This window comes from Saccopteryx leptura, chromosome 5 (genome assembly GCF_036850995.1).
Source record: "Saccopteryx leptura isolate mSacLep1 chromosome 5, mSacLep1_pri_phased_curated, whole genome shotgun sequence".
Lineage (NCBI taxonomy): Eukaryota > Metazoa > Chordata > Mammalia > Chiroptera > Emballonuridae > Saccopteryx > Saccopteryx leptura.
Window position 1 is genome coordinate 35947737 of NC_089507.1, and position 13534 is coordinate 35961270.

General features: G+C 39.8%; 1 non-coding gene across 1 annotated transcript; it reads left to right on the forward strand.

Moving 5' to 3' along the window:
* The first annotated feature begins 8642 nt into the window (after positions 1-8642).
* TRNAD-GUC (transfer RNA aspartic acid (anticodon GUC)) lies at positions 8643-8718 on the forward strand. The gene has a single exon. It is a non-coding gene; the product is annotated as a tRNA-Asp (tRNA).
* Positions 8719-13534: the final 4816 nt, after the last annotated feature.

The following is a 13534-nucleotide window of genomic DNA, read 5'->3' on the forward strand; positions in this document are numbered from 1 at the left end:
TGGCATGGTTTTTTTCCCCTCGGGTTGCTTATAGTGTAGACTAGCTTAGAATCTTAGGACAAGTAAAATTTTTTCTAATAGATTTTGGGAGGAAAATAAAACTGAAGGGAAAAGAGAAGAAACTGGAAAAGATGTGTGAGTCTTTTCCCACAGGAGAAATGAAGAAAGAGGCTATAAAGTAGAAGAATTACCCTGGGCGGATTAAAAAATAACCTGGAAGACACACTTCATGAGTGCTGATTACTATACTAACCATGAGAGCAACGTCTTCCATGTCACATCCCACTGGAAAAAAGAAGTACACTATGACATAAATAACTCAAACCAAGACAGTCTTGGCTAAGGAGCGGCTAGCATCAGCAACAGCCGAAGTACTATATGACTGTTAGCTTTCTGCCACGTCCATGAAGTTCACTGCCTCATCAACAATCAATCCACAAATAAATAGGATTGAAAATGCAATTTGATTCAATGGGTAGTTCTATCTGAAACCCAGCATGCTTAATTAACCCAAAACACTCAGTTTTTGTCTATCCAAAAGCAAAATCAGATTCTGTACAAACTGCATTTCCCCCCTGTGACAGGAACACGTTTGGCATACTCAAAGAAAAACAGAAAATCCAAGTTGCTAAATCAGAGTGAAGAAGAGTGAAAGTTATAAGCATGAGGTCAGAGAGGTGGGCCAGGTCATTAGGGCCTTGTAAACATGGGTCAAGACTGGGTTTGTATTCTAAATGTAATGGAAAACCATTGTAGTGTTTTACTCTGATGGATGACATCATCTGGTTTACCAATTAAAGATCATTCTGAATTCCATGTAAGGAATGAATTGTGTGAGGGCAAGATTGAACTGCAGAGACCTGTTAGAAGAATATTGCAAAAGACTGGAGGAAAGGTTTTGTTAGCCTGGGCTTGAATAGTAACAACAGAGGTGGCGAGAGTTCATCAGATCCTGGATATATCATGATGACAAAGCTGACGGGACTTGCTGACGAATATACTGAAAAAAAAAAGAGTTCAGGATGACTTTCCAGTCAATGGCATGAAAGGTTAGTGCCAACTGCTGCGAAAGGAAACACCTGGAAAGGGGCAGATTTGGGGAAAAAAATAAAGGGCTGAAGTTGGAGATACCAAGTAGACATACAAGGGTAACTATCAAGTAGGAGCTAGAATGAGTCTGAAGCTCAGGGGAATCGTGGGTTATAGACATAAACTGGGAGACTTCAGTGCATAGATGGTGTTTAAGGCCATGGGACTGGGTGAGAGCATCTAAGACATGAGCATAAAGGAACATAGATAAAAGAAAAGGAAACAACTGAGCCCTGATGTGCTTCAACGTTTAACATTCTTGCAAGGACTGGCCAGGGAAGTAGGACAAGTCAGAAAAGAGATGTGATCTGGAAGCCAAGCAAAGCAATATTTAAGGAAGGAATGATCATCACATTAAATGCAATTAAGAGGGCAAGCAACGTGAGAACTGAGATATGACCACTTGATCTGGCAAGACAGAGGTTATCATTTGATCTCGATAAGAGTATACTTGGAAGACTAGTCAGTGCAAATGCCAAAAATGGAGTGAGTTGAATTGAAAATATAAGGTAACAAAGTGGAGACAGTAATAAAAGACAATTCTTTTTTTTTTTTTTTTTTTTTTTTTTTTTTCTTCATTTTTCTCAAGCTGGAAATGGGGAGAGACAGTCAGACAGACTCCCGCATGCGCCCGACCGGGATCCACCCGGCACGCCCACCAGGGGCGACGCTCTGCCCACCAGGGGGCGATGCTCTGCCCATCCTGGGCGTCGCCATATTGCGACCAGAGCCACTCTAGCGCCTGAGGCAGAGGCCACAGAGCCATCCCCAGCGCCCGGGCCATGTTTGCTCCAATGGAGCCTTGGCTGCGGGAGGGGAAGAGAGAGACAGAGAGGAAAGCGCGGCGGAGGGGTGGAGAAGCAAATGGGCGCTTCTCCTGTGTGCCCTGGCCGGGAATCGAACCCGGGTCCTCCGCACGCTAGGCCGACGCTCTACCGCTGAGCCAACCGGCCAGGGCCAAAAGACAATTCTTAATGGATTATTGCAATAAAAAGGCGGAAAAAAATGTGACATTACTTGAAGGAGACAAGAGTACTAGAGAGAATTTATATCCTGCTTGTAGTCTGATGGGCATGATCAAGATGAGAAGGAAAACTGTGAATGTAAGGGAGAGGGGATATTGCTGGGCCGAAATCACCGATGGGTTAAAAGGACAGAATCTGAGTCACACGTGGAAATGTTGGCTTCAGATGGGAACACTGATGTTTACATGGGATAACAGAAGGGAAGGCAAAGTACATGGGTATAGATGCAGGCAGGCTGACAGATTCAGTGAAGAAGAAATGAGGTGGTTTTCTCCCAACTGCTTCTCTTTTCTTATGGGAGTGGTCATTATCCAAAAGTGAGAAGTGAGATGGAGATATCTGAGGTTTGAAGATAGAGGAGAAGCTGTAAAATAACTTCTAGAGGAGTGGGAGAGACCAAGGAAATGTAGCAAGAATGTTGAACAGGATAAGGCTGGCTTGAAGCTTATGATGTAAAAAAAAAATTCTTTTTATGGTGTAAAATTTTGAAGTACGAGTGAGTAGTCAACATGGTTGCATAGTGTTCTCTAGTCATGTTTAACAGCTCAGGGCTGATATACAGTAGATAAAGAATTATGTTTAAGACAGGGTTTGGGTTTTTCTGGTAAGATGGAAAGAAAGGGGCAAGGCAGTTGTGTGTGTAGGCAGTGGAGTGATTGATTACAGCAAGCCACTTAAGGAGAAAAGAATAATGTAAGTAGAAAAAAGGACAGTGAAGAAATAGAAGGCCACTAGATTAGTTGCTCCAAAGAGATTGAGGCAGTGGTAGTGAGGGTGGAGTTAGAAAGATCAGAGATATCAGTTGGAAGACTTTGGAATACTGGAAATCAAGATTTTTGGAGATGCTATAGTGATGTAGTAAGATGTTCCCTAAGGCATATGACCATGATAGTGTTTTGCTGAAATGCAGTAGAGGAAAATAATATTAGAAGTGAGAATATCAAGGAAGTCAGAGACCAGGGTTTTTACATGGGTAATTTTTGGTGATGCTGAAGTCACCCAACATAGGCACATGAAGTAGTGGTGAAGAGAAAGAAGACTGGAATCTAAAATCTTCATGGAATAAGGAAGAGTTAGCAAGAAGCTGGTAGATGACTCAATTAAGAGGGGCGGTGGTCTGATAACATGAGCTTCAAGGAAGCTGAGTAGGTGGTTGTTGTTTAGAGGGGAAAAACAATAAAAATATCTAAAAATAGCAACAAGAATCAAGGACATCATCTCTCAGTCCTCTGTGAACGGGGCGTGGGAGAGAACACAGCAACCACTTGAGAAAGCTGAAAAGGGTGTAGTGCCTTCAAAGGTTAGCCAAGCTTCAGTGAAAGAAAGAGGAACCTACAATCCAAAGCACACAGTGGAAGGGTTTGGCTGGTTACAGAGGAGGGGAAGATTGATTCAAATCAGTGCATGTACTAAACTCTGAATGATAATGAGTGACCCTGTGGCTTGGACTTCTATTTGTACTGCTGAAGTATATGAAGTATTTGGCATAATTAGATTAATTCTGATGGTCACTCAAGAGATGGTGGTATCAATCTTTAGTGTAGCCACTGCTTTGTGCCTGATTTCTTGGCACTTTGTAGGAGAGAGACAGGTGGTATCACGATCATCAGGAAGTGGCAACTTTGTCAGCTGTGTGGCCCTCCCTTCAACCCTGTTCAAGGTGGTCTGACAAGAGGGAGAGAGCTGATTTTTATTAAGGCCAAACAAGTTCTCGTACCCTTGCTTAAATCCTCTGAGCCGTTCTACAGATATATTTCATCAAACATCAAGAACACATTCCCTTGGAAAATTCCTTCCCTCAGTGTCCAAAGGCATATGCTGTGGTTCCCAGGCACATCAATCAACAGCTTAAACAGTTCTAGTGTTGCCTGCTTATCCCATGAATCCTTCAGTGTTAAGATGAAAAGGCGTCTATCTAGAAATAGCATTGGCCTTTCTGAGATTATATCAACGAAAATAGATGTGTCCTTATGGACTTAAATGAAGTCCCTAAGAAGTCACAATTGATGTTCATTAACCTCCTTAAATTTCATAATAAAAAATATATGAAAAGAATAACTCTTTAAAGTGTATTATTTTCTTCTTGACAGTGGTAATCTTACTTCCTAGCATACTTACAAACACATTAACATTCACCATTAGTCTAGATATAGCTTAAAAACACAAAGCAACTCAGTGCTAAATAAATTAGGAACGATTTTGAAAATTTGAAAGAATAAAAAAACAAGAGAAAACTTACAGACTGCTAGGTGTTTATCCAATAATGAACTATTCTGGATATAGCAGGAGGACCAGATTTGAAAGAATTGAAACTCACATCTCAACAAGCTAACAGCTATCAAAAGAGCCTGAGTAACAGCCTTTCACCCTTACCCCATCACTTCAACATAAATTCATGACACCGAATGATGTTTGAAACAATGCATGTTTTGTTTTAAAGTTGCAAGTCTAAGGTGTTAATGCTTACTACTAGAGTTTGGAATGCCCAGATGGTTGGGCTTGACAACCGATTTAACATGCCTGAGTCTTGTTGGGACACAACATAAGGTTAATGCCGGTGGTCAAAGCAGACAATTTAAAAATACACTGTTGCTGTTATGATTAGGAGTAGGTCTTAATGAAAGCTAAATTCAAAAATATAGTGGTGAATGAGGAGCCACTGCGCCACCTCACCCGCAGGTGTTGTAAAGTACCAAAAGCTATAGAATTAATATTAATATTTTGGGAGGCTTGAAGAACATTTTATTAATTTGGGTTAAGGTGTGCAGAGAAATTGTGAGAGAATAGTCTCTGTACTGTGTGATTGGCATGACCAGGATGGCCCTTGGCATTGTATTGTAAATGAAAAGGGGAGGAAAACATGGATTCCCAAACATTCCACCATGCCTGTGAAGAAAGGGGTGAATGTCTAGCCAGGTACAGGGAGATAAAAGCCAAAATAAACCTTTTCTTATAGCAATGAACCATTTGCGGGCATTTGTCCCCACGGAAACTACCTCTCCTATGTAAATGCGTGTGGTTAACACGTGTGACTCTGGACAGAGAGATAGCAGATGAACACTAGAAAATATAGGAATGCCTTTTAATATGTAAGAGACATCTTTCTACCATTGTGTTGACTTGTAAATTTTGTTTTCTCCAAAATAATGTATGGCTTGCAAATTGAACGTGGTCCTATCATGTTAAAAGGACATATGACTATAACCAATAGTGGTAAGGGGCTCCAAATTACAATTTTTGCTTCTGTACTTCCCACTTACAAAACTATAAAAACTAAGTAGAACAAAGGGCCGGCGTGCTCTCCCTCAGATTTCTGTCGGAGTTGCCGCTGCTTGGCCAAGCTAGACAATAAAGCTTTGATGTGTAATCGACTTTGTTCGTGTCTTCAATGTTTCGGGTCCCTCCGGATTAGGATTAACAGTGAAGAGCATCAGGGATCTTGCTCCCCAGCATACGTCATCAGTTTGGCTCAAATAAACTCTTATAAAAATTAAAATAAAAAAAAAGAAAGAATAGTGGTGAGGCAGATGAAAAATAAGATTTGATTAAAGGGACTTGAACTAGAAATCTTCCATAAAAGTTTAAAACAGATGACTCTTGCATGCTCAAACTCTTCCATTTTTACAACTCCACCTATGTATACTGTACAGTCATTACTCCCCTTGAGAATCTTCTTGTGATTTTTTCCCTCAAGCCCTTTCCCAAAGCTGCTGCCAAGATCAACTTCCTCTGTTGCCATTCAGACAGGGTCACTCCCTTCCGAAAATTTCCTTTAATGGCCTTTGCTGGTCTTTGCGTTAGTGGCAGACTTATTGCCCTGCCTTTAGGACAAACACACTATTCCTGCCCAGATTAGTTAAGGCTCTTACCTATTTTTACAAACCACATGTCATTTTCCTCTCTATGTAGACTGATTATCTTTCTGCGTCTTAACTTTTTTATGCTCATTAGTATTTAGATTGCAAACATTTTATTTAGTTTTGGTCAATAAGAGTTCCCCATTTTACCTAAACTTTCTCCCCCACCCCAACCCAAATCATACATATTAAAAATCTCTAGCATTATTTGCCTTATTTAAAGTTCCCCTGGAATTTGATTATTTTTGTAAGAACTACGCAAGTGATCATTCACAGTGAAGATTTTTAATAAAACCAAACAACAGCAAAAACAAAACACTCTTGAAAATAATGTTGTGGAATTTCCCTAAGGAGTGAAAGATTTTTTAGAATGAGTCACACGAAAAAATATCTACCAATATTATCATGGGCAACTTCTAGGAAAAGGTTCTTCAGTTTTTGAAATAGCACCAATGCTGTGTCCTTTTTTCTTTATCATCTTTCTTTTTTTTTAACCTAGAAGAACTGAATTCAAGTTCCAGCTTTGTTATTTTTTATCATTTAATCTCTCTGAGCATCAATCAGCTTCTTGTTTGTAAAGTGGAAATATCTGTAAATGTTTCTGACAATTCAATAACAATTGCAAAAATGCTTTGAAAAATAAAAAGCATTACACAAATACAAGCCATTATTATTACTTCCTTCAAATGTTCCCTTTGACTGAGAACTTTCCCAGGATTTCCCCTTTCCCAACGAGTAAAAAGAGACAAGTTAAAAAGGACAAGGGAAGTTGTAAGTTTGTGGAAAGGAATCTTGAGAAAGAAATTTTATGTATGAATAACACGAGAACCCAAATATGGGTACATACTTACCCCTTAATCCAACAAGAACTACTAACTCTATTAATTAAGATAGAAACTGAAGTGGCTAAAAAAATAAAAAGGAAAACAAATGGCCCTCCATAACAGCTGTTGAGGCACAGGAAATTTACTTATGTAACTCTTACTGTCCTTCGGACCTCTGGAAATTGTTTTGATGGTAATTATAATTTACACCATTGTGTTCTTACAGCCTTGGCCCTGATTGAACCTTAAAGTTCGAGTTTCCAAATGCACAACTAGCAAAAATCAGATTAATAATAAATGGCACTTGAGTGCTTCCAATGGAAAGTAGATGGACCATACTAAAATAACAACAGCAACAACAATAATAGAAATAATACCAGTAAATGGGAACTCAATTCACGGTAAGATTGGGGAAATTGAAGAGGTGTATGGTATGCCCTCAAACTATAAGTAAATGTTCTGTTAGATGCAAAATACAGAAAAGTGAGACAGATAGCAAAATCTGGATCATGATAGATTACAGGTTAGAAATTATCTAGAATGTTTTTTTCTTAATGAAGGCCTCTACGACCTGACTGCCTCCCACTTGTTGGGCTTTCCCTTTTGAGAAAAATCTGGTCTTGGCTTGCATCCAAGGTTACGGTCTTGCTGCATCCCCAGTGGTCCACCATTTTGCAAAACTAACATCGACACTAAGACTTCTTAAGTATTAGCCTTCCTAGCACTGTGTGGGACCACTTTATCCAAACAAGTGATTGGTCATTAGTACATCTTTCTGATCGACTTATGACCAAAAGAAGGAATGTAGACCCAAAAGGGGCCACATATTATACCTGCCAAGCTCAGGGAAGGCCTGTGTCGTGGGCCTCACAAACTCAGACAAAAAAGAAAAAACCATACCGGATGGTCTGAACATAAAAAGTCCTAATTGAAAGCAAGTCATGGTGAGTCATTATGTCCTAAGCCTGTTGCTTCCTTGACAAAGGTCAACCTTTACCTCAAGTGAGCCTTTCTATTGTATTTTTGCATCTAAAACAACATACCTTTGAAATGTCAGAGTCACCTCCTTTTTCAGACCTCTCAGGGCACAACCACTGCAACAGGCGAGCAGGAGATCCTAGAATCCCTCGTTTTTATCTTGTTCCCCCGCACACCATCTCTACGTGCTGTAAATGTTCACTGTTCACTGTCCCGTACCCGCCAATGTAATAGAAGTATGTGTCTCCCTTTTACTTTTTCTCCAATCCCAGAGGTCCCCCCACCCCCTCTCTACCCTCCCCCACCTCCTTAATCTACCACCAATGGATGCAAAACTGCCCTTCTCCGGAGCACTTCCTCAAGCCATTGAGATTTGGCTTCCTGGCAACAGTCACCAGTTTGATTCAAATAAACTCATAAAAATTTTCTACAGCTTTGTCAACAAGAGTATATAGAAGAAAAAAATTTATCAGTAAGCTACAACCCCAAAAAACAGCTACTAAAATTTTTGGTGTATTTTTTGTATCTTTGCCTAATCCATAGTTATATGCATAACCTTTATGAGGTGTTTGTATATGTCAGGTACTTATCTAATCTATTCTTCACAGCAACCTTGTGAAGAAGGTACTGTGTGCATCTTCTACCTTTCACAGGGAAAAATCAGTGCAGAGAAATGAATTTGCTGAAAGTCATGTAAGTTCGGTGGCTGCCGGGTGTGGGAGCCACTACTGTTGAAGCACTCCATCACTGTATCTACAACGCTGTGACCCTACTGTGTGTGCTGCTTGTGTGTCACTGTTTCACTTACCATAACATGGTGACCATGTTCCTGTTTTATTATATATATGCATTAAAAACATGATTTTTAGGCCCTGGCTGGTTGGCTCAGCGGTAGAGCGTCGGCCTGTCGTGCGGGGGACCTGGGTTCAATTCCCGGCCAGGGCACATAGGAGAAGCGCCCATTTGCTTCTCCACACCCCCCCCCCCCCTCCTTCCTCCCTATCTCTCTCTTCCCCTCCCGCAGCCAAGGCTCCATTGGAGCAAAGATGGCCCGGGCGCTGGGGATGGCTCCTTGGCCTCTGCCCCAGGCGCTAGAGTGGCTCTGGTCATGGCAGAGCAACCCCCCGGAGGGGCAGAGCATCGCCCCCTGGTGGGCAGAGTGTCGCCCCTGGTGGGCGTGCCGGGTGGATCCCGGTCGGCGCATGCGGGAGTCTGACTGTCTCTCCCCGTTTCCAGCTTCAGAAAAATACAAAAAAAAACCCCATGATTTTTAATAATCTTTGTTGTTTTCGATGAATCGTGATTTATGTAATTACCCATTACTGTGGGATAGTAGTTAGGTTATTACAAATTTTTCACTATCGTATTCACTTTTTCTAGTGATAATTAAATATACACTCAATATCCAAATTTTTTAAAATAAGGAAATACAGGCAGTCCCTGGGTTATGAACAAGATAGGTTCTGTAGGTTTGAAAATGTTAAGTATATATTTATATGCAGAGAAAGCTAAGAATAAACACTGTGTTAAGACATTGGTGAATGTACGTGTTACAACTTACATACAAGTTCAACTTAAGAACAAACCTACAGAACCTATTTCATTCCTAACCCAGGGACTACCTGTATATCATATAGAAATTAAAAATCCCCTCTGCATCATTCCTTCTCTCTCTCTCTCTCTTTTAGTTAAACCATTCCTAACAGTTTCATATATAGTCTACCAAAATTGTTTTTCTTGCAGTGGCCGGGTAGCTCAGCTGGTGAAAGTGTTGTCCAGATAGGCCAAGGTTGGGGGATGGATCTCTGGTCAGGGCACAAGAATCAACCAATGAATGCATGAAAAAGTGGAACAACATGTCAATGTTTCTCTCTCTTTCTCTAAAAACTAAAAATAATTTTAAAAAGAAGAAAAAAATCACAGAATTGTTTTCCTTATATTTTTTAAACAAAAAAATAGAATCACCTTATATATTTTGCATCTTGCTTTTGTGTATGTGTGTCTTTGGAGGATTTCCTGGACATCTTTCTATGCTGGTCCATGTGTTAATCCATACTCTTTTGGGGCAAGAATTAGATACCAATCTGACCCAAATTAGATGTAAAAGGGATTTTTTTTTTCCTTGCTCATTTAACTGCAAAGTCCAGAGACAGATCTGTACCTCCTGTGCAGCTGGATCGGAGCACTCTAAAGATAGCATCAAGCGACTCTCGCCCTCTCCCTCTGCCCCCTCCCCCATCTCTGCCTTCCTCTGCAGCAGCTTACTTCCCAGGCAGGCACCAGCATCTTGGCAACACCCTTGGAAGGAGTGCACCTCTTTCCCAATACTTTCAGTTAAAATTCCAGAGTGTACAATCATCAGCCCACCTTGTGTCAGGGGCTCTAGCTAGAAGTGAGGGGTATAATCAGCTCCAAATACACCACCCTAACTGAAAGTGAGCAACACTTGGTTTCACAAAGGAGAATCAGGCACTGCTACCAGAAGAAGGAAGAAAGGGCAGGTGCAACAATATGTGTCTGTTATGGTAGATATAGCTCTGTCTCACCATGTGTGATAGTTTAGTTTTTAACTTGACAATTGGATCATGATTGGTTGAATTAATCTATTGACTAAGTTATTCATATCAAATAATCTGAGCTAATACACTTTATACTTACATTGGCTAACTTTTTGAAATTTCAAGTATCTTTAGTACTCAACTGATTTCATATTTGTTACAGAATAGAACACAGCCTTCTCATTAATTGGCAGTGAGTGCTTGACATAGAAATAAATATACTCATGCGTTAGGGGTTGCTTTGTATATCCCCCAAATATATGGAAGTCCTATCCCCTAGGTCCTTAGAGTGTGACTTTATTTGGAAATAGGGTCTTTTCAGTGGTAATCAAGTTAAAATGTGGTCATTAGGGTGGGCCCTAATCCAGTACGACCAGTATCCTTATAGAAAGGGAAAATTTGGGCACAGAGATGGACACACAGAGAGAGACCATGTGGAGTCACAGGGAGGAGACAGACATGTGACTGGAATGATGCAGCTACAAGCCAAGGAACTCCAAGACTTATCGGCAAACACCAGAAGCTTCAAGAAGCAAAAAAGGATTCTGCTCTAGAGCCATCAGAAAGAGAATGACTGCTTGGCCTGTGGTGGCACAGTGGATAAAAGATTTGACCTGGAATGCTAAGGTTGCTGGATTGAAACCCCAGGCTTGCCTGGTCAAGGCACATGTGAAAAGCAACTACTATGAGTTGATGCTTCCTCCTCCTCCCCCTTTCTCTCTCTCTCTCTCTCTCAAATCAATCAATTAGAAAAAATAAAGATAAAAAAAAAAGAAAAAGAAAGAGCATAACCTTGCTGACACCTTGATTTCAGACTTCTAGCTTCTATAAGTATGAAATAATAAGTTTCTGGTTTTAAGCCACCCAAGTTTTAGTACACTGTTACAGGATTCTTAGGAAACTTACACTCCATCCTTATCTTTCCAGGAGGACTCTACTCCAAAATGTCAACGAAATGCAAATAAGAACAACAATAAAATCATTACTTCATGTGTAAAAGACTTTAAAAAATTACAAAACTCAGTTGTGCAGCCAGCACTGGGAAACTACTATTCAAATACAACACAACAGAAAACCAGGAAACAGTATTATATAAGAAGCCAAAAGAAAGATAATTCCATGTACGAAGTGATTAACCAGTATCAAATGTTGCAGAGACATAAAAATAAGATGCCCATTCAATTGGTGACTACTAGATTTTTAGTGATCTTTGGAGAAGATGTTCAGAGGAAAAGGGGTTAAAAGAGAGTAGTTTGAGAAATAAATGGGAATTGAGACACTGGATATATGGAAGGTAGGAGACTTTTTCAGGAAAATACACAATCATCCACTTGACAGACAGTTCTGACAGCAAACTGTAGTTCTACATGACAGAGACTGTGGTAGATTTAGAAATAGGTCCATAAAGGTTTTAAAACTCCTCCCTTCAAGAGGTGGAGCTTAATTTCTCTTTCTCTTGAGTGGGGGCTGGATATAGTGACTTACTTCTAACAAATAAATACAGAGGAAGTGATGATGGCGGCCTCTCATACTAGATCATAAAAGGTCTCCTCTTTCTCTCTTGGAAAAATTGCTCTGCAGGAACCAGTTGTCTGATCATGAAGACATTCAAGCTGTCCATCTGGTGGGGAACTGAGGCCCTTGACATAGGAATAAGCTGTCTTGAAAACTGAGCCTCCAGTCCCAAGTGAATCCCTCAGGTAATTGTAAATCCATCCTACATCTTAACCAAAGCCTCCTAAGAGACACGGAGTCAGAATCATACAGTGAACCCACTTCTGAATTCCTAACCTACAAAACCTATGAGATAAGTGTATGTTGTTTTAAGCTCCTAAATTTGAAGGTAATTTGTTACACAGCAATGGAGAGCTAATAGAGATTATACTGATAGTAAATAATTTAAATCCTCTTACAGGTAATACTATTATTCCAAATGGATTCAAAGACATATAAAAATTATCAGAAATCTACCTTGTTTCTTTTATCCAAATTTGTCTAAATACCTGTATATGTTTAGTTTTCAGTTATTTAGAAAAAATTATATCATTTAATTTTAACTGGTGAGCAATTTTATTTTTTTATTATGTGGGTATGTAGATATATATATATATATATATTTTATGCTGGTTTTATAAATTAACATTTGCTACAAAAGACAATTTCCCTGTCTTCTAAAATTAGAACCACCAACATTTTATTCATTTACAGTTTCACGTCTGGCTTTAGCATTTGTTGTTTAAATTTGGAAAAACAGCCTGACCTGTGGTGGTGCAGTAGATGGGGCGTCGACCTGGAATGCTGAGGTCACTGGTTCGAAACTCCGGGCTTGCCTGGTCAAGGCACATATGGGAGTTGATGCTTCCTGCTCCTCCCCCCTTCTTTCTCTCCTCTCTCTCTAAAAATGAATAAATAAATAAATAAAAATTTAATTTGGAAAAACATTAGAAAGTAATCAATTTTTACTACTTTCATTAGAACATTTTCCTCTTTTTTTAATTGATTTTATAGAGAGAGCAGGAGAGAGAGACAGGAACATCTGTTCCTGTATGTGCCCTGACTGGGGATTGAACTAGAAACCTCTGTGCTCCAGGACAATTCTGTCTAACCAACCAAGCTATCTGGCCAGGGCAGAACATTTTCTTTGTCAACCCTGGGAATGGGATGGACTTTATACTTTGTTGGTTTTCATCCTTTCTTTTCCCTAAGTCACCTTTATAGTATTCTTTATCTTTACTCAGAAAAACTCTACTTTTTAATTTGAATAATATGTTTCAAAATCATTTTTAAACTGTGTGTTTTAAAAAATTAGATCATGGATACACATAGAATGACTAATCATATTCTGTCATTGATAGTCTACTGGCAACACTGCCCCCTCCTTCCCTTTTATTTATTTTTATTTTTTATTTATTTATTTTATTTTTTTATTTATTCATTTTAGAGAGGAGAGGGAGAGACAGAGAGAGAGACAGAGAGAGAGAAGGGGGGGAGGAGCTGGAAGCATCAACTCCCATATGTGCCTTGACCAGGCAAGCCCAGGGTTTTGAACCGGCGACCTCAGCATTTCCAGGTCGACGCTTTATCCACTGCGCCACCACAGGTCAGGCCCCCCTCCTTCCCTTTTAAAAATAACTTTAGTCACTTTTTTTTGCTTTCTTGTTTTAATCGTCTTTTTAATTACAGTTTACATTCAATATTATTTT